The following is a 22,290-nucleotide window of genomic DNA, read 5'->3' as shown; positions in this document are numbered from 1 at the left end:
ATTTTCATTACTATATTTTCTGCGTTCAAGTAACTAGGTTAAGTTTTTGGATTGAAACCTAATTATAATTATATTGGTGAAGTAGATATGAGTGAGAGACAAAGGAGAAAGAAGTTTAAATTGGTCGATCCAGGATATTAATAACCAAAATCTTATGAGAGAGATAAGGTTTGATTCTCACTGTTGTTAATGTTATTTCTTCTAAGTCTTTTTATAATTTTACAAATTAGTGAAATTGATGGGTCTTATTGGAATTGAACACCTATAAAAAAAAAGTTGAACTTTTTTCAAATTTCATCCTATAATAATCCCATGTAAATTTATCCATAAATTTATATTTTTTTTAAAGTTAATTTTCAATTATACTATTCTGGATTTCATCCAAGATGGAGGAATTTGCATAGATGATGAGTAAAAATTGAATGATACGTTATGTCTGGTATAGTGAGATCCATCGAGGGCTTCTTCTATTTCTTTATCAGGGAAGTTGAATAACCCGAGAATAGTTTGTTGTGTTGGAGCCCAAAATATCATAAACTAATCGAAATTGTTGATTGATGGCTAGTAGAAACAGAGATCCTCATGTTTTTTTTATTGATTTTCTACACTAAGTGTGTATAAGAACTCATTTTAAATAACATAAGGATATGACTCTTGATAGACTTTGAGAAAAAAAACAAGATTTGTTTAATGAACCCAAATCTTTGGGATAGGTCCTTGATGATGATGATACTCATTATTCATTATCTATGATCGTCATTTGTCATCATCATCGTTATTGTTGTTGTCATTGGTCGTCGTCATTGTCATCATCATCGACTTCATCATATCCTTGGCCAAAACATTGAGATTGATTGAATGAATCTTGTTCCTCAATTCATTTTTGTCAAAAGCCATGCCTATCAATCTTAAATGAATTGTATGAATGTATTACCAATGGATTGGGGTCAACTTTGTAGTGTAAAAAAGTATACTACACAGACTCTTAGTTATTTCTGATCTCAATCAATACTAAAAATTAAACTAATCTTCTTCTATCAATTAAAATGACCTTCAGTAAACTTGATATTGAAGCATGATATATAAGGTTAAATGTTGTAATCCTCCTTCGATATTGAAATGCTCAATGATAATCTCATGTGACAAGTATTTTGAAATCCATTACTCAACTCTTTTCTTTTATGCAGTTATTGTCATTGCATATAGAGAATGGTGGTGGTTGGTTTTGAATCTCACAAGGTATCATTTGAAGATGTTTTGGCAATTGATGACAACTACTTTTTCTTTGAATTTTTCATGCCTATGTGAATGTGTATAACTGTTTTTCTTCAGAATCTTCCTTACTTTTAATCTCAATCAACCTCATCATCGTAGACACTATCAAATTAAAAAGAAATATATTAGGGAAGCTTCTAATACGTTCTGCTATATGATTATTAGAATGCTTCTGAACTAGTCTCTCTGATTTTTGAATTCATATTGATAATCTCATGCAATGACAATTTTTGTTATCTATTTCTGTGTGTGTGTGTTTTCAATTTGAAATACATTATTCGATTCTTTTCTTGGTGTGCAGCCTATTGTCATTACTAATAAAATCATCGTGGTTCTGATATCTCTGTTACTTTGTGTTTTTACATGGAGCTTTGGTATGCTTGTGCTGGTCCTCTTCTGACGGTGCATCGTGAAGGAGGGTGCACTTTCTATTTTCCTCAGGCAGACATCTAGCTAGTAAGCTTGTTTTTTTCATAAATATGAGATCTCTATATTTTATTAAACTTCAGAATTATCTTTTTTTTATTATTATCATTGTTGCACACCTTTTTCTAAGAAAATAGATGCTGTTTTGGTTTGGTTTGTTTTAAAGGGCTTTGTAGGTATGGTTTCTTGTTTCTCTGTTTCTAAACTTGCTTGTTGGAAGAAATTTGTTATTGATTAGTTTCTAACTTCCGATCTTGGTTAAAGCGTCCATGAATCAATTCTTTGATCAATTGATGCCAGTTTATTAGATTCCTTCGAAGATCTTCTTCTATATGATGAACATCCAATTGAAGGTTCTAGTTCAATTTCATCCAATTGAAGGTACTACTTTATGTTTCGGACCCACTGGGATGACTTGATTTTTATTAATTTTTTGACACTAATATAACATTTCTTCGATGAGGTTGAACCAAATACTGTTGAGTTCTGACACGTATCAAGTTGCTTCTCGAAGCAAATGCATGCTTCATTTTAGGCATTTTAGATTATATTTTTCACTTCAAAATATGCTGATGGTAAAATTCCCAACAATATGATGGCATTTTATCCAGCAAGACAAGAACTCGATTGAGAAGGAGCTGGTGCTCCCTCCCCCATCTCATCACCATTTTAGGCAATTGATTGGTAATTTTCTCGTTGAGTCCATATATTCGCCTCAGTAAAAGAGTCAAGATGTGTAGATTACATAATTTGTCTTTGTATATAGATAATCTTATCGTAGATATCATATTATGAAGAATTCTATGGTGCTAATTAATGTCGTGAAAATGTGTTTGGCGCCACTTTGACACCACAGATATAGTGGCAGATAATAATTTCCGCTATAATATCTCATATTTTTCATTTCCCAACCATTTTCATGTTATTTTAATTTGCAATTTGAAGAACAAAAACTCTCATCGTCGTGACAAAACTAGGGCCTGGCTGGAGAAATCGTCACAAGTCAAGATCTCCATTTACGAAACAGTCTGCAAACCTACTCTAAATCTCCATTTGTTTGTTCCCTATTTTTTGGAAATATACATGTGAAACCCCTTCCCTGTTTTGTTTGTGGAAGAAAATGTCAACATTTATAGGTTCTAGGGTGAGTTTTAAATTTTTTTTTAGTTGATATTTGCATTTCTGAATCTTTTTAGTAAGATCATTTTTTTCTATTAGAATCTCATCTCCATTCTTTCTTGAACTGCTTGATCTACAACTTGAACTGCATATCGAGATTGCCTTACATCTATAGCCTCTTGAACTGCTTGATCTGCAGCTGGGGTATGGCCTGTACCTTGTAGCGCCTACTGTTATATTGATTGCTATAGTCAATTCATTAAGGGCATTTTTCTAATTACTCTCTGATTATATTCATTATATATGCAAAAAAGGCCTAAAAGTCTAAATTTATCTACATGTGTTATTATGATGGGTTTCTGGTTCTCTTTAATATGCTTCTTTATAATTTGTTCATTTTACACCTTTTGTAAAGGTTGCAAGAGTAAATGGGTGGGGTCTCATGGAATTGTGTGATAAATGGTGAAACAAGAAGGTATCTCTGTAAATTTTTATGTTTAGCCTAAATGATGTAAAAGAAGTTCTATAATTGGTTGGGATGTGAACATAAAATGGAAAATGAAATATTTCCCAGTTGGCCATCCTTGAATACTAATGTAATTTTCTTGTATTATTTTACAAATTCATGAAACCATAATCCCATTTAATGTTCCATAAATTTATGTTTTTTTAGTTAATTTTCAGTTACACTCTTGGGTTTCTTCCAAGGTGGAGGAATTTTCGAAGATGATGGATAAAGATTGAAGGATATGTTCTGTCCGATACAGTGAGATCTATTAAGGGCTTGAACTCCATTTATTTTATCAAGGAAGTAGAATAACCTAGAATGGTTTGTTTTGTTGGAACCCTGAAATCTCATAAACTAATCAAAACAACTCTAGATTGAAGACTAGTAGAAACACAGAGAGACAGACTGAGAAGAGGCTTAGTTAAATTAATACCCTAGTATAAGAACTCATTTTAAATAACAAAAGGATGTAGTTCTTGACAGACTTTGATTAAAAAACAATATCGGTTTAGTGACACCAAATCTTTGGGATAGGTCCTTGATGATGGTGATGAACCATTTCATTCATCATCATTGTTGTGTCCTCATCATAATAATTGTCGTCGTGTTATCATCATCATCATAGAATCCTTGCCCAAAGTATTGGGATTGACTGAATGAATCTTGTTCCTCAATCATTTTTGTCTCAATCCTAAATGAACTGAATGAATGCATTATCAAATGCAACTTTTGTGGCCATCTGATCTTACCTGTTCTATTTTTTTTTGGATTGGGACACCCTAGTAATATGGGGTGTTTGCTGAGGGTATCCCTTACGTGCAATTCCAGCACATTTATTGGTTTGCAATGAATGTCTCATTTAGATTTTAAATTCATCTATTGATGCCTAATGTAACAGCTTTAATTATAAATTGTAACTTTAATGTATTGTAAAGGGAGTCCACTTATGATTATAATCTTGCTTATATACCTGTTTAATCACAATTATTGTTGAGTTACCCATATAAAATTATCTATTTAGTTGTTGCTCATTTATCTGTTTCTGTTTATGGTACAACTTTGCGATTAACTTCGAAATGTGCCTTTCATGGTAATCTCCAATCAATTACGTGCTCAAGTTCATAATGCATACATCTTGAAATTGAGCATCTATTTGCATTATACTTTTCAAAGTTCAAAGACTGGTACATATTTCAGTGTTGAAGCCTTTTGGTTTGTAAAATCCATATTTTCCTTAGGCACTCTTTGTGAGTGTTTTCAAACTACTCCAAAAATATCATTCCATAGATAGTTCATAGATTCAAAGTCCTCGGTGCTTTTAAGCTTAGCTATACTGAACCTGGTGCATTTTCAGGTATACCTTTGTACGTAGCACCCTAACTGGTGCATGAACAACCCTACAACCAACCATACTACCAACTTATGGTCTCTTTGGGTCATTTTCTCTACAATAATTAGATTTTATCTCCATATATAAATCATTGGTTCTGGTCTCTGGTTTATTTTAGGCCAAAAAGGTTATTAAATCTGTTTCATGTTGATACGATTTGATAATTATTTCTGCAGTTATTAATTATTTTCATTTGACACTCTGTCTGTGTCTAATTTTCTTGGCATCATAGCTTGGGTGGGATTGATTTGTTGGGTCTTCGCATGGATTTCCTATTGGCATTGAACCTATTTTGTTGTTGATAAGAAATTGAGTGCTCTACCATGCAAACTTTAATTTTGATCATTTGCTTGCAACTTAAGAGTTCTCTCAGATATATATTTTTGGTTCCTTAGCATTCAGTTTGTTGTGTCTTTATTTTTTCATTTTGAACAAGAGCTACCATGTTAGAAAGAAAGAACAAGACATGAGGTAGGTACATAAATAAAATAAGTGTCTTACCCGCACAATAATTATAACAGAATTTTCAATTGGTTACTTTTGGACAAGAAGCAAACACATTAAATATTGAGTAATGTTGGAGTGACCTCAGGTTGGACCTCACATCTCCCTGGCGTGGAATGAAACCATGTCAACCACTAATTGACGTAGGGTGTTTGTTTGCTCTATTTTTCAATGCTTATTGTTGAAAAAAAAAATTCAGCACTTTTTGTCAAAATAGCGCTTTTGTTTTCTCCATATTTTCAGTGCTTATTGCTGAAAATAAGTGAAAAAAAATTCAGCACTATTTTGATGCTGAAAAAAAGTGTTGAAGCAGTAAGCACTTAGTTTTTTTCGGCACGGACAAGTATACCCTTCATTTTTTTGGACATTGACAAGTATGCCCTTATACATAAAAGGATATCTCTTATATCCCATGGATAAGTATATAAGCACCTCACAAATTAATGAATGCGCACCATAGCTAAATTATTTTGTCTTATATGAGTTAAAAGTTTTGGAATGAGTTGATTTTTGGTGAGGATGATCTTTACAATGAGGAGATCATCCTCACAAAAAATCAGCTCATCCCAAAACTTCTAATCCCATCAAAACAAGTTCAAGAACCGTAAATTGTACATTTTTTTTTTTTTTGAAAATTTGTTTTGACGTGGTTAGAAGTTTCAGAATGGGTTGATTTTTTGTGAGTATGATCTATAGATCATATAGATCATCATCACCATAAATTGGTTCATTCCAAAAACTTTAATCCATATAAGACAAAAAAATTGGTTATAGTGTTGGTTGCCTTTGTTAATTCGTGGGGTACTTTTATAATTACACATCCTTCATTTCAATCGAAAATTATTCATCCCAAATTAAGTTCTTTCAATGTTGATATCAAATTTTGGTGATTTGTATGACATTATTATTTTTAATTTGAAATTTGTGGACTTTTAGAAATAAAAATTATTATTAATAAATTAAAAATTTTAGTATTACTTATTATTAAAAAATGAATTGTATTTTAATTTTATAAGAAATAATATATTTTATTATATTTAATAAGAAGTAGGCATTTGAAACATGTAAACAATGTATAATATGATTGTAAGGGTAAAAAAGATAATTTACTAATTTCAGTAATTTATAACAAATATAATTCTACGTCTAAACAAATAATTTTTTTAACACTTCGATTCAGTGCTTATAAATTTCAGCGCTTAATGCTATTCAGCACTTATTTTTTTTTTTCAGTTTAACAAACAGTACCGTAGTAGCAAAGTACAGCACTAAAAAAAATCAAAATTTTTTAATCAAAATGATATTGCATTTTTCCTCCCATTTTTTCTATTCTGCTCGTCTTTTCTACAACAAATCGTCTCCTCTACAACCAATCGAACCCTAAACAGAAATCAGTTTTGAAAACCCTCCTCTATTCTCCTTCTCGCCTCTTATTGTCTCATTTGGGACGAACCTGCTCATCTTTTCTCGAACGAATTGGAGTCAACCAAAGTCTAAGAAGAGAATTCAAGAAACTGAGAGTGATTGAGTGAGAGCTTTCGACTAACCAGAGATTTCGATTTTTTAAGAAGACCTCGGCTAAACTATCTCTCTCTCGACTGCCAATCTTCAAATGCGGTACAGAGGAGAGAATAGGAGACTAGATGAGAAGAGAGGAGGGTTTTTCAGACTCTCCTCTTACAGTTCGTTTCTTTCCAGAGAAGAGAAGATGAGAACAAAAAAAAAAAAAATGCTAGGGCTTTTTTATTTTAAAAAAACTCAATTTTTTTTAGTGGCTAACTTGGCTGCCACGTCAATTAGTGGTTGATGTGGTTCAATTTCAATGATACGAAGAAAAATTGAGAAAATAAGGAGAGAACAAAGTTACTTATATTGCCTCTTCTTTATATAATGATAAGAAGAAATTTTTGTGAATATGTTATGCAGGTATGTGGATGTTTTTGCCTAGAATTATGATGAGATGTGGGGATTACCGTTCGATAGTGAAATGCATAAATTGACAATTTATCCCCACTTTAGACCAGTCAAATAAGTGCATAAAAAATTCAACCACGAATTGGAACCTTATGAAATACTTGGACATTGATATCTTTTACAATTCTGTGTCTTCTTCAAATGTGCTGGTCCTTCCTACAAGAGTAGTACACATTTTTCTAGTCTTTCATAAAGATTGAATAATTGTTAGTAAATACAAAAATTATGATAACAAAAAGAACTAAAATGTAAAATTTAAAATAGAGCTGGAATTGTTAAATACATTAAGCAAATTTATGCAATGGTTTTATGAAAATAATGTGAGAAATTTGCCATTAATATTAAGAAATTTCAAAGAATACAAATGGAATGAGCAAAATACAAGTGCTTTCATTTTATTAATAATAGTATTTCTTCAACCATTTACCATTGATAGATTCATACATCTCATTATTGTGACAATCCCACAATCTGTTGTAACTAGTTTTAAAAGCTTGGGTCAGTTATGGAAGGACCTAGCTCATAATTTGGTGCAAACTTAGTTTCATTGAGTCTGCTCGAATGCTTTTAGCAACTTTAAGAACATAGTCCCCTTCTTTGAAAGATTGTAACTTAACATGCTTTCCATATACTCGAGATGTACGGAGACAATATTGGTTCATCGCCTGATGTGCATCTTGACACTTCTCTTCTAATAGATCTAGATAAGTCATTTGTAATTTAGCATATTCGACGGATGCACTTTGTAAAGTTGTAGCACTTTCCATTCTCAACATATCATATTGCAACTCTATCGAGAAATTTGCTTCTGCCCTATAAACTAAAGAAAATGGTGTTTGCCCTGTTCGAGGTCGGATAACACCATAACCCGTTAATCATTTCCAGATGCCCATCACGTTGACTTTTGTTCACTTTCCAGAGTATGCGTAACAAGATTTTATACATCGTTTCAATAGTGCTCTAGTTTCACCTTGGAATTATGAGCCATGGTCTGTGACAATTATTCACAATGTTTTCCATGATAAAGTTTGCAACTACTTCAGAAGATATTTTTCGTAATTGAATTGCTTAAGCCCACTTGGTAAAATACTCAATGGCAGTCACGATTCACATGTGGTTCTTACTTGAGGGTGGCAATATCTTATCGATAAAATCAAAACCCCACATTTGGAAAGACCCATATGCACGCATTGGATGAAGTTCATTAGGGTGCAATCTAGGGATACTTGAATGAATCTGACAAAACTTTGCATCTTTGAAAAAATATCCTTAATTCTTTGTGCATTTTTGCTCAATAATATCCTGTATACAAGATTTTGAAAATAAGTCGATTGCCGTTTTGATATTCACCACAAATTTCATCATGTACTTCTCTTAAGATATTAATACTATCTTTCTGAGTAACGCATCATAACCTTTAAAAAATAATAATTCTAACTTAAAAACTTTAGAGATTCTGTTTCCTAGAGTGAGTTCGAAAAAACCTTCAGTGCATCCTGTCTAGGGTAGTGAGAAGTGTAAATGTTTACTTTAATACCTCTAAGGAGCTTTATTTATGATATTCTAGTGCACTCACATTTTTAGACTTGATGGCTTTCACCATACACTAAACTCTTAAACTTTGATTCTTTCTTTTCATTCTTGCTTCGAGTGATCCTTTTTCTTTTTCTTTTTCTTTTTCTTTTTAGTCATTTTTCACTATTTTTCAAAGAAAAGTAGGCACCTCTTTTCAAGGTAACCAGTCTAATTCAATGGTTGTTGTTCAGTTCTATTTTTCTTTTAATCAGCCAACCTAATTGAAAGTGCCTTCGATCCGCGGGGTGCACGGATCCGCTTTTGACCCTTGAGGTTTGGGAGTCGCCACCTAGTTATGAAGGTCTAGGAACCAAACTGACTCTAAGAAAGGCAAACATTACTAATTTACGAAAGAAAAAAGGGTTCGGGGATCAAGTTACGGGGTTGGAAGGTGTTAAGCACCAACCCCGCCCGGCCAAAGCCGGTCTCTACTAACTTTTCAAATAAATTACATTGCTAAAAAAAAAACCTAGATAATAAAAAAGGTAAGACAAAAACTGCTCCTTGTACCGTACTCCTCGTTTCGTTCTGTCTCCGGATTTGATTTCTGATCTCCGAGACAAGGTATATCTTTTTTTTTTTGATCTGGATTCTTCGAGTTTGTTATGAATTTTGGGGTGTTTTTGAAAATTTTTTATGTATTTTTTAGGCTAAAATCAAAGAAGGGATGTTAGGTAAGGAGTTGGGGTTCCAAAACTAGGGTTTATGGGAGGCTAGAGGGCTTTTAGACCTATTTCTCTTAGGGTTTATGATTTTATATGAAAATAGGGTGTGAGGACCCCTATTTATAGATTTTTTTAATGGTTGATTTAGATAGCATTAGTGTTTGATTATAATTCTTTTAGTTAGAGTTGTGTTTTAGTTAGAATTGTTTTAGGTAGAATTGTATTTTAATTAGAATTATTTTAGGTAGAGTTGTATTTTAGTTAGAACTCTATTAAATAGAGTTATTATTTAATTTGAACTCTATTAGGGTTTTGACTTTTGGTCTTCTTTGATTGACTTTAAGATTTTGACTTTAGTCTTAATTGATTGACTTTAATACATTGACTTTAGTCTTGTTTAATTGACTTTAATTTTGACTTTAGTCTTACTTGATTGACTTTAATACCTTAAATTTAGTCTTGCTTGATTGAATTTAATTTTTTGGAGAACCCCCCTCTATTATATCTTTAATTCTTTGGACCCCCAAATGGAGGGGTCCTTAAAGAAATATCTTGCAAACCCTCAACAATTTTACTTGAGAGTCCGATTGATCGATTTTTTTAATTCAAAATTTTAAATTAATTTCATTAATGTTTCACTTTAATTATTTAATATTTTATTTATTAATTTCAAAATTTTTAATTATGAAAATTGTGAAATTACCGTTTTGCCCCCGGAGAGGACTTTTCACGTTTCAAGTCGGTTTTTAATGTTCTAGGATGTTTTAGAATCGATTTTTCGTAAGGAATTTAATGGAAATATTAGTTTGTGTCATTTATAAAATTTTTTGTGTGAAATGGTCATAAACTTTATGAGGGGCATTTTCGTAATTTTGTCAAATTCTGTTAAAATTGGCGAAATGATTTATTTGGTTTCGATTTGTTGTTTTATGTGTTTGAAAGGATTTTCTTAAGTGTAATGTAGGCTCTCGGGTTGTTTTGATATTAGGGGTATTTTGATAATTTGGTCAATTTTTAGTGATTTTTATCGTGAAGCTTCTTTTTGTCTGCAAAATGATGATTTCTATGTTTCTGGAGTCGTATTTTCCTAGCGTAGCATGATTTCTATAGTTTTATCAGTTCGAGATACCTTATCCGGATTTCTGAAACATTTCTGGTAACAAAATACAGCAATGGAATAAACATCCATCATTGGAAACCATTGCGATCGGGTTGACGAGTTGATTAATCAGGCGAATACAAAAATGGGGTGTCTTCACTAATGAGCAAGGAAGTCAAAGTTCATCAAACCTAGTTTTTCCTCATACTCTAGGTAGAAAGAAGGTAAAAGGCTCACCTAATTCAACCTAGACTCTAGGTAACCTTATTAGAATTAACTATAAACAAAATGTAGCTTTGCTCTAATTTTTGCCTAAGAGAAATACAAACGAGGGCTCCAGATCAAAGCTTCCAACCAAATACTGATTTAATATTTTAACAAAGTGGTTAAAGATTTAAGCTAAGATCTTGAAAATAATACAACAAAGCTAATACCAAAATATTTTTCAACATTTTTCAAATTTTTGGAATAGAAGAAGAAAAATAGGTGAAAATCCGAACCATACACTCCAAACCTTAAACATGATATTGTCCTCAATATTTTAATATGCACATGCAAAATTGATTGGAGGTGAAATGAAGAAGATGAATGTGCAAGTAAGATTTTTATATTATTTATTTATTTATTTATTATTTTTTTTTCTTTTTGTCTTCCTTGCATTTTTTTTCTTGCCCAGATTCGGTGAAGCTCCCCTATTTTATTTTGTTCATTTTTTTTAACTTCTCTTGGCTGAACCAAACGTGGTAGTTCCTTGTGCATTTCTATCATTTTTATTTTTTTACCATAAATGTTGGGTTTTTCATAAAGGATTTGTGAATTTCACTATTAAAAATTAAGTTTATCCATGAATTTTACCAAACTCAATCACAAAATTGAATTTAAGAGTAAAAGCGCCCTCAATCTGCGGGGTATGCAGATCCGCTTTTGATTTTCGAGGTTTGGGAGTCGCCACCTAGTTATTATGGTCTAGGAACCAAATATTGACTCTAACAGATAAAAGTAACTAATCTATAAAGAGATCAGGTCCGGGGATCACGTTACGGGGTTGGAAGGTGTTAGGCACCAACCCCGCCTGGCAAACGTCGGTTTCTACTTTTCCCAAATAATACTACATTGCAAAATAGACTTAAAAACAATAAAAAAAATTAAGAAAAATAATTACCTAGTGGATTACGACGATTCCCTTAGTACTGACAGAGAGTGTCATTGTATAAATTTTCTTACTATTCCTCCATCACTGGATCTGTTTCTGATCTCCAAGTTGAAGTATCTTTCTTCTAGGTCTGAGTGTTTTCTGATTTTCTTAGGGATTTCTAGGTGCTTTTGGAGGGTTTCTAGGGGTTTTTTGAGTAAAAACTGGGGTTTAGATGATAGGTAGGGAGTTAGGGCTTCAAAATTAGGGTTTTGGGAAAGTTAGGGGGGTTTTTTGACCTACTTTTTCTAGGGTTTTCTTTGACCTACGAAATTAGGTTGTGGAAGCTCTATATTTATAGAGTTTTTTGGAAGAATTAGGATTTGACTAAGTCTCCTTCTAGATAAGATAAATTAGGATTTTGACTTTAGTCTTATGAGATTGACTTGGTTTTTTTACATTAGGGTTTTGACTTAAGTCTTATGAGATTGACTTGATCTTTTTAGATTAGGATTTTAATTAGGGTTTTAACTTAAGTCTTATGAAATTGACTTAGTCTTTTTATATTAGGGTTTTAATTAGGGTTTTGACTTAAGTCTTATGAGATTGACTTGGTTTAGATTTTTAAATTAATTTTATTATGGTTTTACTTTACGTTAATTAATATTTTATTTATTAATTTCGAAATTAAAGATTTTAAAAATTAGAAAATTACCGTTTTGCTCTAAAGAGAATTTTTGCATTTCAAGTCGATTTTCGATGTTCCGGGATGTTTTGGAATCATTTTTGTAAGGAATTTAATGTGATTATTGGTTTATGCCATTTACAAATTTTTTTGGGCATGAAGTAATTGTCAATCCTTATGAAGGGCATTTTCGTAATTTTGTTGAATTTAGTGAAAATTGGTGAAATGATTTATTTGATTTGATTTTGTTATTTTATGTGTTCGAATGAGTTTTACTAAGCGTAATGGGGCTTTAAGGTTGTTTTGATGTTATGGGTATTTTGGTTATTTGATCATTTTTTAGTGATTTTTATCGTAAAGCTTCTTTTTGTCAGTAGGATGATGATTTCTATATTTTTGAGGTTATATTTTCCTAGTGTAGCGTGGTTTCTACAGTTTTGTTAGTTTGAGATACCTCATCTGAATTTTTGAAACATATCTAATAACAAATAAAGCATTAGAATAATCATCCATCATAGGGAATCGTTGCAACCGGGTTGACAAGTTGATTAATTTGGTAAGTACAAAAATGAGGTGTCTACAGATGCCCCTCTTTGGCAGAGGGTTGAAGCAAACTAGATAGAAAATCTATTTTGGTAGATAGTGCGATATCTGAATAACAAAGCTAGTGACAGTTCATTTTGAAGCCTGATTTAACAGTTCGTCGGGGCGTTCGGATACTTGAGGGTAAAATTCTCCTCGAACTAAAAAGTTGTCAAGTCCTCGAGCGCGAGCTCTCACTGGCAATGTGTAGACACCCCATTTTTGCACTCGCCTGATTAATCAACTTGTCAACCCGATCGCAATGATTCCCAATGATGGATGTGTATTCCATTGCTTTATTTTGTTACCAGATGTGTTTAAAAAATCCGGATGAGGTATCTCGAATTGACAAAACCTTAGAAACCACGCTACACTAGGAAAATACGACCCCAGAAACATAGAAATCATCATCTTGCAGACCAAAAAGAAGCTTCACGATAAAAATCACTAAAAAACTATCAAATTATCAAAATACCCCTAACCTCAAAACAACCTTAGAGCCTACGTTACGCTTAGGAAAACTCTCTCAAACACATAAAACAACAAATCGAAACCAAATAAATCATTTCACCAATTTTAACAGAATTCGACAAAATTATGAAAATACCCCTCATAAAGTTCATGAACATTTCACACAAAAAATTTCATAAATGACACAAACTAATATTTCCATTGAATTCCTTACGAAAAATTGATTCTAAAACATCCTAGAACATTAAAAATCGACTTGAAACGTGAAAAGTCCTCTCCGGGGGCAAAACGGTAATTTCATAATTTTTATAATAAAAAATTTCGAAATTAATAAATAAAACATTAAATAATTAAAGTGAAACATTGATGAAATTAATTTAAAATTTGAATTAAAAAATCGATCAATCGGGCTTTCAAGTAAAATTGTTGAGGGTTCGTGAGATATTTCTTTAAGGACCCCTCCATTTGGGGGTCTAAAGAATTAAAGAAATAATGGAGGAGGGGTCTCCAAAAATTAAAATTAAATCAAGCAAGACTAAAGTCAAGGTATTAAAGTCAATCAAGTGAGACTAAAGTCAAAATTAAAGTCAATTAAGCAAGACTAAAGTCAAAATATTAAAAGTCAATCAATTAAGACTAAAGTCAAAATATTAAAAATCAATCAAATAAGACCAAAAGTAAAAATCATAATAGAGTTCTAATTAAAAGATAACTCTATCTAATAGAGTTCTAACTAAAAAACAATTCTAATTAAAACACAATTTTACCTAAAATAAGTCTAACTAAAACACAACTCTAAATTAAAAGAACTCTAATCAAATACTAACTCTATCCAAATCAACCCCTAAAAACATCTATAAATAGAGGTGCTCACACCCTATTTTCGTATCAAATCATAAACCCTAAGAGAAATAGGTCTAGAAGCCCCTCTAGCCTCCCATAAACCCTAGTTTTGGAGTCCCAACTCCTTACCTAACATCCCTCCTTTGATTTTAGCCTAAAGAACACCCAAAAGCCTTCCAAAAACATCCCAAAATCCACAACAAACTTGAAGAGTTCAGATCCAAAAATAAGAAGATACCTTGCCTCGGAGATCCGAAATCAAATCCGGAGACAGAACGAAGCAAGGGAATACGGTACAAGGAGCTATTTTTGTCAGATCTGAGGGAATAAAGTTTGCTATCGGAAAGGTATACAATTTTTTTTATTTATTTTTTATCTAGGTTTTTAGCAATGTAATTTACTTGGGAAGTTAATAGAGACCGACTTTGGCCGGGCGGGGTTGGTGCCTAACACCTTCCAACCCCGTAACGTGATCCCCAGATTTTTTTTCTCTTTCATAGATTAGTTTGCCTTTTTTAGAGTCAGTTTGGTTCCTAGACCTTAACAACTAGGTGGCGACTCCCAAACTTCAAGGGTCAAAAGCGGATCCGCGCACCCCGCGGATAGAGGGCGCTTTCACAATGTCAGATCCTTGAATTTTAGAAAATTCTCCTTGACTAATAAAACAAATGTACACGTGTGTATTTAAAATTTGAGATAAATTTCATGTGGTCTGAGTAAAAACTGAGCATAATTTGAGAAAACCCTCAGTGGTATCTAGTTGAGTATAATCTGAGAAAAGCCTCGGCGGTAACTAGTTGAGCATAATTCGAGAAAACCCTCGGTGGCAACTGACTGAGCATAATTCGAGAAAACCCTCAGTAGCAATTGAGCAAAATCCGAGATAACTCTCGACGACATTTGAGCAAAATCGAGATAACCCTCGGTGGCAACTGAGCAAAATCCAAGAAAACTCTTGACGACAACTGAGCAAAATCGAGATAACCCTCAGCGGTATCTAAGCAAAATCTAAGATAACCCTCGGCGGCAACTGAGCAAAATCCAAGAAAACCCTTGACGACAACTGAGCAAAATTCGAGATAACCCTTGGCGGTATCTGAGCAAAATTCGAGATAACCCTCGGCGGCAACTGAGCAAAATCCGAGATAACCCTCAGTGGAATATGAGTAAAATCTGAGATAACCCTCGATAGCAACTAAGCAAATGCCGTTGAGCAAAATCCAAGATAACCCTCAGCGGCATCTGAGCAAAATCTTAGATAACCCTCGACGGCATTTGAGCAAAATCACGATAACCCTCGATGGCAACTGAGCAAAATCCAAGAAAACCCTTGGCGGCAACTGAGAAAAATTTGAGATAACTGTTAGCGACATCTGAGCAAAATCCAAGATAACCCTCGACGGCAACTGAGCAAATCCAACCCTTGGCTGAAGCTGAGCAAAATCCGAGATAACCCTCGACGGCATTTGAGCAAAATCCGAGATAATCCTCGGTGGCAACTGAGCAAAATCCAAGAAAACCCTTGGAAGCAACTGAGCAAAATCTGAGATAACTCTCGACGGCATCTGAGCAAAATCTGAGATAACCCTCGACGGCATCTGAGCAAAATGAATAAATCTAGGAGAGACTGGATGAATTTGAGAAAGAATGAATAAATCTGGGAATGATTCAATGAATCTGAGAAAGAATGAATAAATCTGGAAAAGAATGAATAAATCTGAGAAAGAATGAATAAGTATGGGAAAGGTATTAAGGAATCTGGAAAAGAAAGAATGGCCTATCTCCTATTCTAGGTGAAAGGGTAATGAGATCAGAAATGCTTTTTTTGAACCTCAAGGTTTTTAAAAATTTTTATGAATTTTTTAACTTCTTTGTACCACAGGGGTTTTCAAAAAAATTACTATCAAGAGAGTAACCTTAAATTTGGGGTTCCCATTATCCTTTAGGATTAACATTGATTAGGCTTGAGATAAAAAATGCGCCTAGTTTGACAGGAAACATTCTATTGAACACATCTTGTGAAAAACAAAAAATACCCCTATTGTAAAGGGGAAACTACATATCAAGAAAAAAAGTGCCCCTTGTATAAAAGTTTGAAATATTTCATTACCACAAAATCAATAAAGATTCAATTTTTAATTTTGATTGAAGATTTTGAATTAGGCTTAAGAGAGCACAACATTTCCTTTTGAGACCCATCATGCAATTCACCCTTCTTCCCATTGATTCACTTGGAGAAGCAAAAATTTTCAAATCAATCATAGACAAGATACTTGTAGCTTCTGAGTCTTTTCCTAGTTTAAGCCAAGTGTTGAACTTGATTATTTGAACTTCAGATGTCTCGGTTCGAACCTCCTGAGATTTTCTTTTATTTTTCTTCGTTGCTCTAACTTTTGCCTAGATAGCCTTTTCAGATTTTCGATCTAGTGAGCTTGCTTTAGCTTTTGCTTAGATCGCCTTTTCAAATTTTCGATCTAGCATTTTTTTTATTTTTCTTTGCTCTAATTATTGTCAAGACCGTCCTTTCAAATTTTCAATCTTGCAAGCTTGCCTTAATTTTTGCCTAAGTCGTCCTTTTGGGGTTTTCAACCTATCAGGCCCTTTTTTTTTCTTCTTTTGAACTTGTGGAATTACTGTCTGATCATGCTTTGTTATCTTCTTTGACTTTTCGCACGGTACTTAGGAAGATTTTTATGGGTAAGCTTAGGATTAGGTATAAAAAGAAAGGGATTTTGAGGTTCAAAAATCCAAATGCCCCTTGTGTGGCATTTTCTCTTAAATTTTCTTTTTTCTTTGAATTTTCTTCCCCATTTTGACAATATTTCTTTTTTTTTGAATTTTTTTATAGGAAAATATATATTTTTTATGTGGTCGGGCCTGAAGTAATTTCTCAAGTTACCTACGTACCCTAGAATTTTGGGATCAGACCAAAACGTAGTTCGAAATTTCCCTCCCCTAAGTTAGGTGATCGGGCTGAAAAAGAAAAAAATGTATTTTTTTTGAAAAATACTACAAATGACTGATAAAGGAGACATTGAACTTTTGACCTGGGTAACAGGAAATTGATTTGGCCGAAGATGACCCCCTTAAATGTAGTACTACTTGATCTGGTCAAGGTTGGTTGGTTCTAGTAATTCGATTCCATTATGATCTTGAAGTCTGACAGTTTTTTCTGATAATATTTCTTTGATGATGAACAGACCTTTACAATTTGGTTTGAACATCTCTCTAGGGTCAAAGATAGGTGCCCGATTTTCTTTAAGTATTAAATCCTCGACTTGCAAGTGTCGGGCCTTGATCTTCTTGTCAAATGCATGGGTGACTTTTCTTTGATAGGCCTACACGTGGTACAGAGCTCTTAGTCATTTTTCTTCGATCAAATTTAATTCTTTATACCGTTGACGAACCCAATCTATTTTTAGCAATTGATTTTCCAAAAAGACCCTGAGATATATGATTTCCATTTCAACTGGTAAGACTGTTTGTGTATCATACACTAGACGGTAGAAAGTAGTTTTAGTGAAAGACTGTATTGAAGTACGGTATACCCATAGTGCGACCGGTAACTTCTCTAAGCAATCCTGGTTTGATTGACACATTTTCCTTATTGGTTGTTTTAACTGTTCCATTGGTCTGAGGACGGTAGAGAGATGATTTGTGATACTGCATCTTGAACTTTGAAAACAACGTAATCCTTGACTTTGAAGTATGACCAATTATCAGAGACTAATTCCAAAGGTACCTTGTATCGACTTATGACATCCGCTTTGATGAACTTTACAACTTGAGATACAGTGAGGATGACATCGATACGTTTTGTAACCTTTTCTTTAACCACATTGGTATTTTCATTCCATTGAGCGAGTATCTATTCCATGTATTGAACAACACCCAAGCTTACACCAAACATATCCTCATCAGAACAAGTGAATAAGTCTTTTGAAATTTCTGAGTAAATTCATTATCCCCTCATGTTCCTCTAGGGATAGGATGACTTCTATTTAAATCTCTTTAGGAATTATTTTCTATCTCGAGGTCAATAACCTTTGCTTTTTCAATTAAAGGTTGAGTCCAACTTTTATCTTCTTGTTCAAGAGAGAAATTTATCCTTGAAGTTAATCCGTTAATGCGCTCGAGGTATTCAAAAATTTCCTTTATCTAATCAAATTCAGATAAGGCAACAGGCACCTCTATAAACTCGATAAACTAACTCAACTCAACAAGGAAAGAGTATACTCAATCTAAAGAAAACATGATATTAATGGATTGATAAAAAATTGGATTCAGACTAACCCACATGACTCATGAAAACTCAAGACAAGTACCCACAATGGACTTGATTATGGACTGCGGACTTGAGATATTGCTTACAACCTGTAGGACTGAGGCACTATGATCTTTAGGGAACAACTGGGTGATGTTGAGAAATTTCGAGACCATTTCTGACTGTTGACTTGATATTGACGTTTGTTCTAACAGACCGGATTCACAACCCTAGCTAGACGATGGACGATTGAGCTTAGGTACAATGATAACCTTGTAACCCCATCAAATGTGGATTATCAATTTCAGTGTTACCCCCTTGATAACATTTTAGTAAATCCTGGGATTTTATTGAATTTGTGCACCAATCCATTAAACAATCTATTCATGCAATTCTATTGCACTATTGAATAAAAACTTTCACAAATCTGATTATGTTTTTTAATCATTTTCTTTTTGAAAAAACATATTTTAATAATTTTTCAAGGTCCATGCTAAAAATAGATTTTTTTTTGTAAAAATCTTTTTTTTTTCTTCAGAAAATTTTCAAGGTCCATGCAAAAACTAGATCTTTTGTAAATCATTTTTCCATGAAGGAATAAATCTTTTGTGAATCATTTTTCTTCTTTTTCTTTTCTTTTGGAAAATATTTTTTCTGAAAAATATTCTTCTTCCGAAAAATATTCTTCTTTTAAAGTGGGTTGAAACCCGAATTAGCAAAGAGTTTGAATTCCATTTTGATTTAAATGGTCCAGCCCATCATGATCGTTGGACGGAGATGGACTGGGTCATTATGAACCATTGTCAAGTTTTTAAAATGGATTCTTTATTGGGTTGGTGCACCCAGTAATACAGTAATTTCGAATCAGGTTAAAAAAAATTGATTTTTGAGGACAAAACCATATATTTCTGATCTCACCATTTGTAAGGTCCAATTCCAACAAGCAACCCGGGAATACCCACGATAAGTTTGAGTTGTGACCTATAGGGAGGTTTTTTAGACTCTAGGTTTACTACGTGCAATGCAATTCATCTAGCTACCCTTGCCCAAGTGCACCTATATACCTCTCGATACGTGGTAACTTGGTTTGATATACGTATAGGTGATAATCTAAAATCCCAACCCACTTCTCTGAAGTAAAAAACAGTCAGTTTAATCCCCAGTTGAGAGGTGGCGCACAATGCTGAGCAAGGGCCCTCTTAAATATCTCTCGTCTAGAATAGACATAGTCTATCCCCCTTGTACAGTAGGGTACAGCGACGTAGGATCTTACTTAGGCACTGATTTTAATCAAGAAGTGCAATTGGTGAACTTGGATTACCTTTGATATACCGTAGAGGTACGAGTCTAGGGTTGTAACTTTCATAAATGGTTTAGCATCCCACGAGGGGACCGACCACGTACTAGTACTACATTGGCAATCAGGACATGTGACTGTGTGGCTTAAATCGGTTAAAGGCTCAGGTCGCTCCAGCCTGGGTGCATCGATATACCTTTCAAAGTCACCTGATCAGACGGTACTGATGCCTTAGTTTAATATACCCTAAGGTACATGACTGGAGTTGTGATTTTCATGAATGACGTCGCATCTATGAAGAGACCGGACCACGCACTAGTGCCACATTGGCTATAAGGGACATGCAAACGTGCAAAGCGATAAACATGTTAGTGGTGTTGCAAAACAGGGTGGGGTGTGCCCGGGGCCTTTTTCAAACAAATGGGCCTGATCATATCATTAAAACGTGGGTATCACATGAATATTATCCAAAACAAATACCAATCCAATTACATCATTAAGATAAAAAATAAGCACATGAAACATATATCAAGATCATGGCAATATTAGATAGGCGTTCAACACAAGAACTAATTGGATTCGATCGTTTGAACTAGCATACAATTCTTAGTCCAAACCAAAAATAATTATTTTTATTGTCTAATCAAGGGTTATTTTAGGTGACCCTACACAAATCAAGATTCTCAAGAATATTGCATTGAAGATAAAATGATTATTGTTGGGGTAAGGAGTAACCCTTTTTTTTATTTTTTATTTTTACAAATTGATTTTACAAAACACAAAGTAAACCTCCTTTTAAAAAAAAAAAAAAAAAAAATAAATAAATAAAAACATTGCTAGCTATGAAACAAGCTAAAAACACCCCATAAAAAATGATTCTATTGCCACTCCAACTTTTAGGCATTCCAATCAACTTGTGTGCTATCGATAAAAATTGGAGTGCGAATAAAAATTTTCTCTCTTTCAACACCAACATTGGTTGGCAGCAATTATCTATTTACAAATCACGTGTTGCTGCCAACATGACAAGCTCACAAATTCCTTAATTATTTTTTATTTTAATAGAAATATGATGTCCCCACATATAACTTAAAAGAAAAGAACCTTTTCTTCTCTTCTTAGATACATGTTACGGCCAACCACACTCACAAGAAAACAAAAATAATAATAAATAAATAAATTCTTTAAATCTATGAATCCCAAAATTTTTCACATCAGTGCACAATCTTTAGTAAAGTTGATGAACCTAGATCATGATCTGTAGTTTCAGATCGATTTCCCTATCTCCGAATCCACAGAAATCTAGATTAATTTTTTGTCCGAAACTTTTGGGTTTCACATGAGCTTGAAACATAAACTTTTACTTAAAGAATCGAATGATTTTTAACAAGAAACCCAAACTAGATTATGTATCTTTTCTTTTCCCTTTAAAAAAAAAAAAAAAAAAAACGTTGTTTCGATTGAGATCTCACTATTTCATTTTGAATCAATAATTTTCCACTGATTAGAGACCATCAAAACTCTGCAGACATCGTATAAGATTGAGAGAGAGAGAGAGAGAGAGAGACGTCTCTCTTTCTTGCTATTTTTTCGTCCTCTTCTCATTGGAAAAGAAGATCAAAAACGACAAAAACCATTTTCTACTAACGGCACACCATGAAAAAAAATTTGATTTTTTTTTCTTAAAATCCTCTCATCATTACGAACAACATTAAAAAAGGCAAATTTTTTATTTCTTAGTGCATCAGTCATAAATAATTTATTTGAGAAGAAGATGAAAGATAAAAAATCATTTTCTGGTAACGACACACCACGCAGAAAAAATAAATTTTTTTTAATGATTTTTTTTCTTGGAATGCTCTCCTCATCACGAACAACATTAAAAAAGTAATTTTTTTATTTCTTAGCACCTCACTAACAAATAATTTAATTTCACAATTTATCACCCATGCATATTAACGTGCTAAAAAAAAATTTCATTTAAAAAGAAAAAAAATAAAAAAATTCTTTTAAAAGTCTATGGCTCCTCATCCCAACTAAACATCATTCCTTTCTCAATTCATATGTCAATTTGAATATTTCATTATTTAGGACCGTTCTAAATGACTCCCGATTGAACAAAAAAAAATATGCCACATCAAAGTATCCAAAATCGAATCAAAGGATACCAATAAAAGATAATACAAACCCAAAAAATAATCCAAATAAAAATGGGTTAACACCCACTTTTCCACATCATCGTCCTCTCAATATTCTGCATTATTTAGGGTCATCCCAAACGACCCTAAATTGAATCATAGCAAATAATATTCCATAATAATATGCTAAAAATGATGCCAAGAGAATATAATACAATCCCAAAAATAAACGAATCAAATAAACAAAATAAAAAAAAGCAAAAAACAAAAGGTCTAAATGACAATGTTCCCATACTTGGGGCTTTTCAAGTTTGATCCTCAATAATCCCCAGTGGAGTCGCCA

The 22,290-nt window shown here is 33.1% G+C and overlaps 1 protein-coding gene across 6 annotated transcripts in view; it reads left to right on the top strand.

The window, feature by feature from the left end:
- LOC147409894 (uncharacterized) overlaps positions 1-1,638 on the top strand; it is a 45,407-nt gene extending 43,769 nt beyond the window's left edge. For all 6 annotated transcript variants that reach the window (XR_015175463.1, XR_015175460.1, XR_015175459.1 and 3 more), the window contains 2 exons: positions 86-168; positions 1,188-1,638. The gene's annotated coding sequence lies outside the window, so the exon portion shown is untranslated. The remainder of the gene's footprint in view (positions 1-85; positions 169-1,187) is intronic.
- Positions 1,639-22,290: the final 20,652 nt, after the last annotated feature.

The sequence above is a fragment of the Akebia trifoliata genome, chromosome 2 (assembly GCF_017979445.1).
Source record: "Akebia trifoliata isolate Shusen 1 chromosome 2, ASM1797944v1, whole genome shotgun sequence".
Lineage (NCBI taxonomy): Eukaryota > Viridiplantae > Streptophyta > Magnoliopsida > Ranunculales > Lardizabalaceae > Akebia > Akebia trifoliata.
The sequence above is the reverse complement of the archived record's forward strand: the minus strand, read 5'-3'. Positions and strand labels throughout refer to the sequence as shown.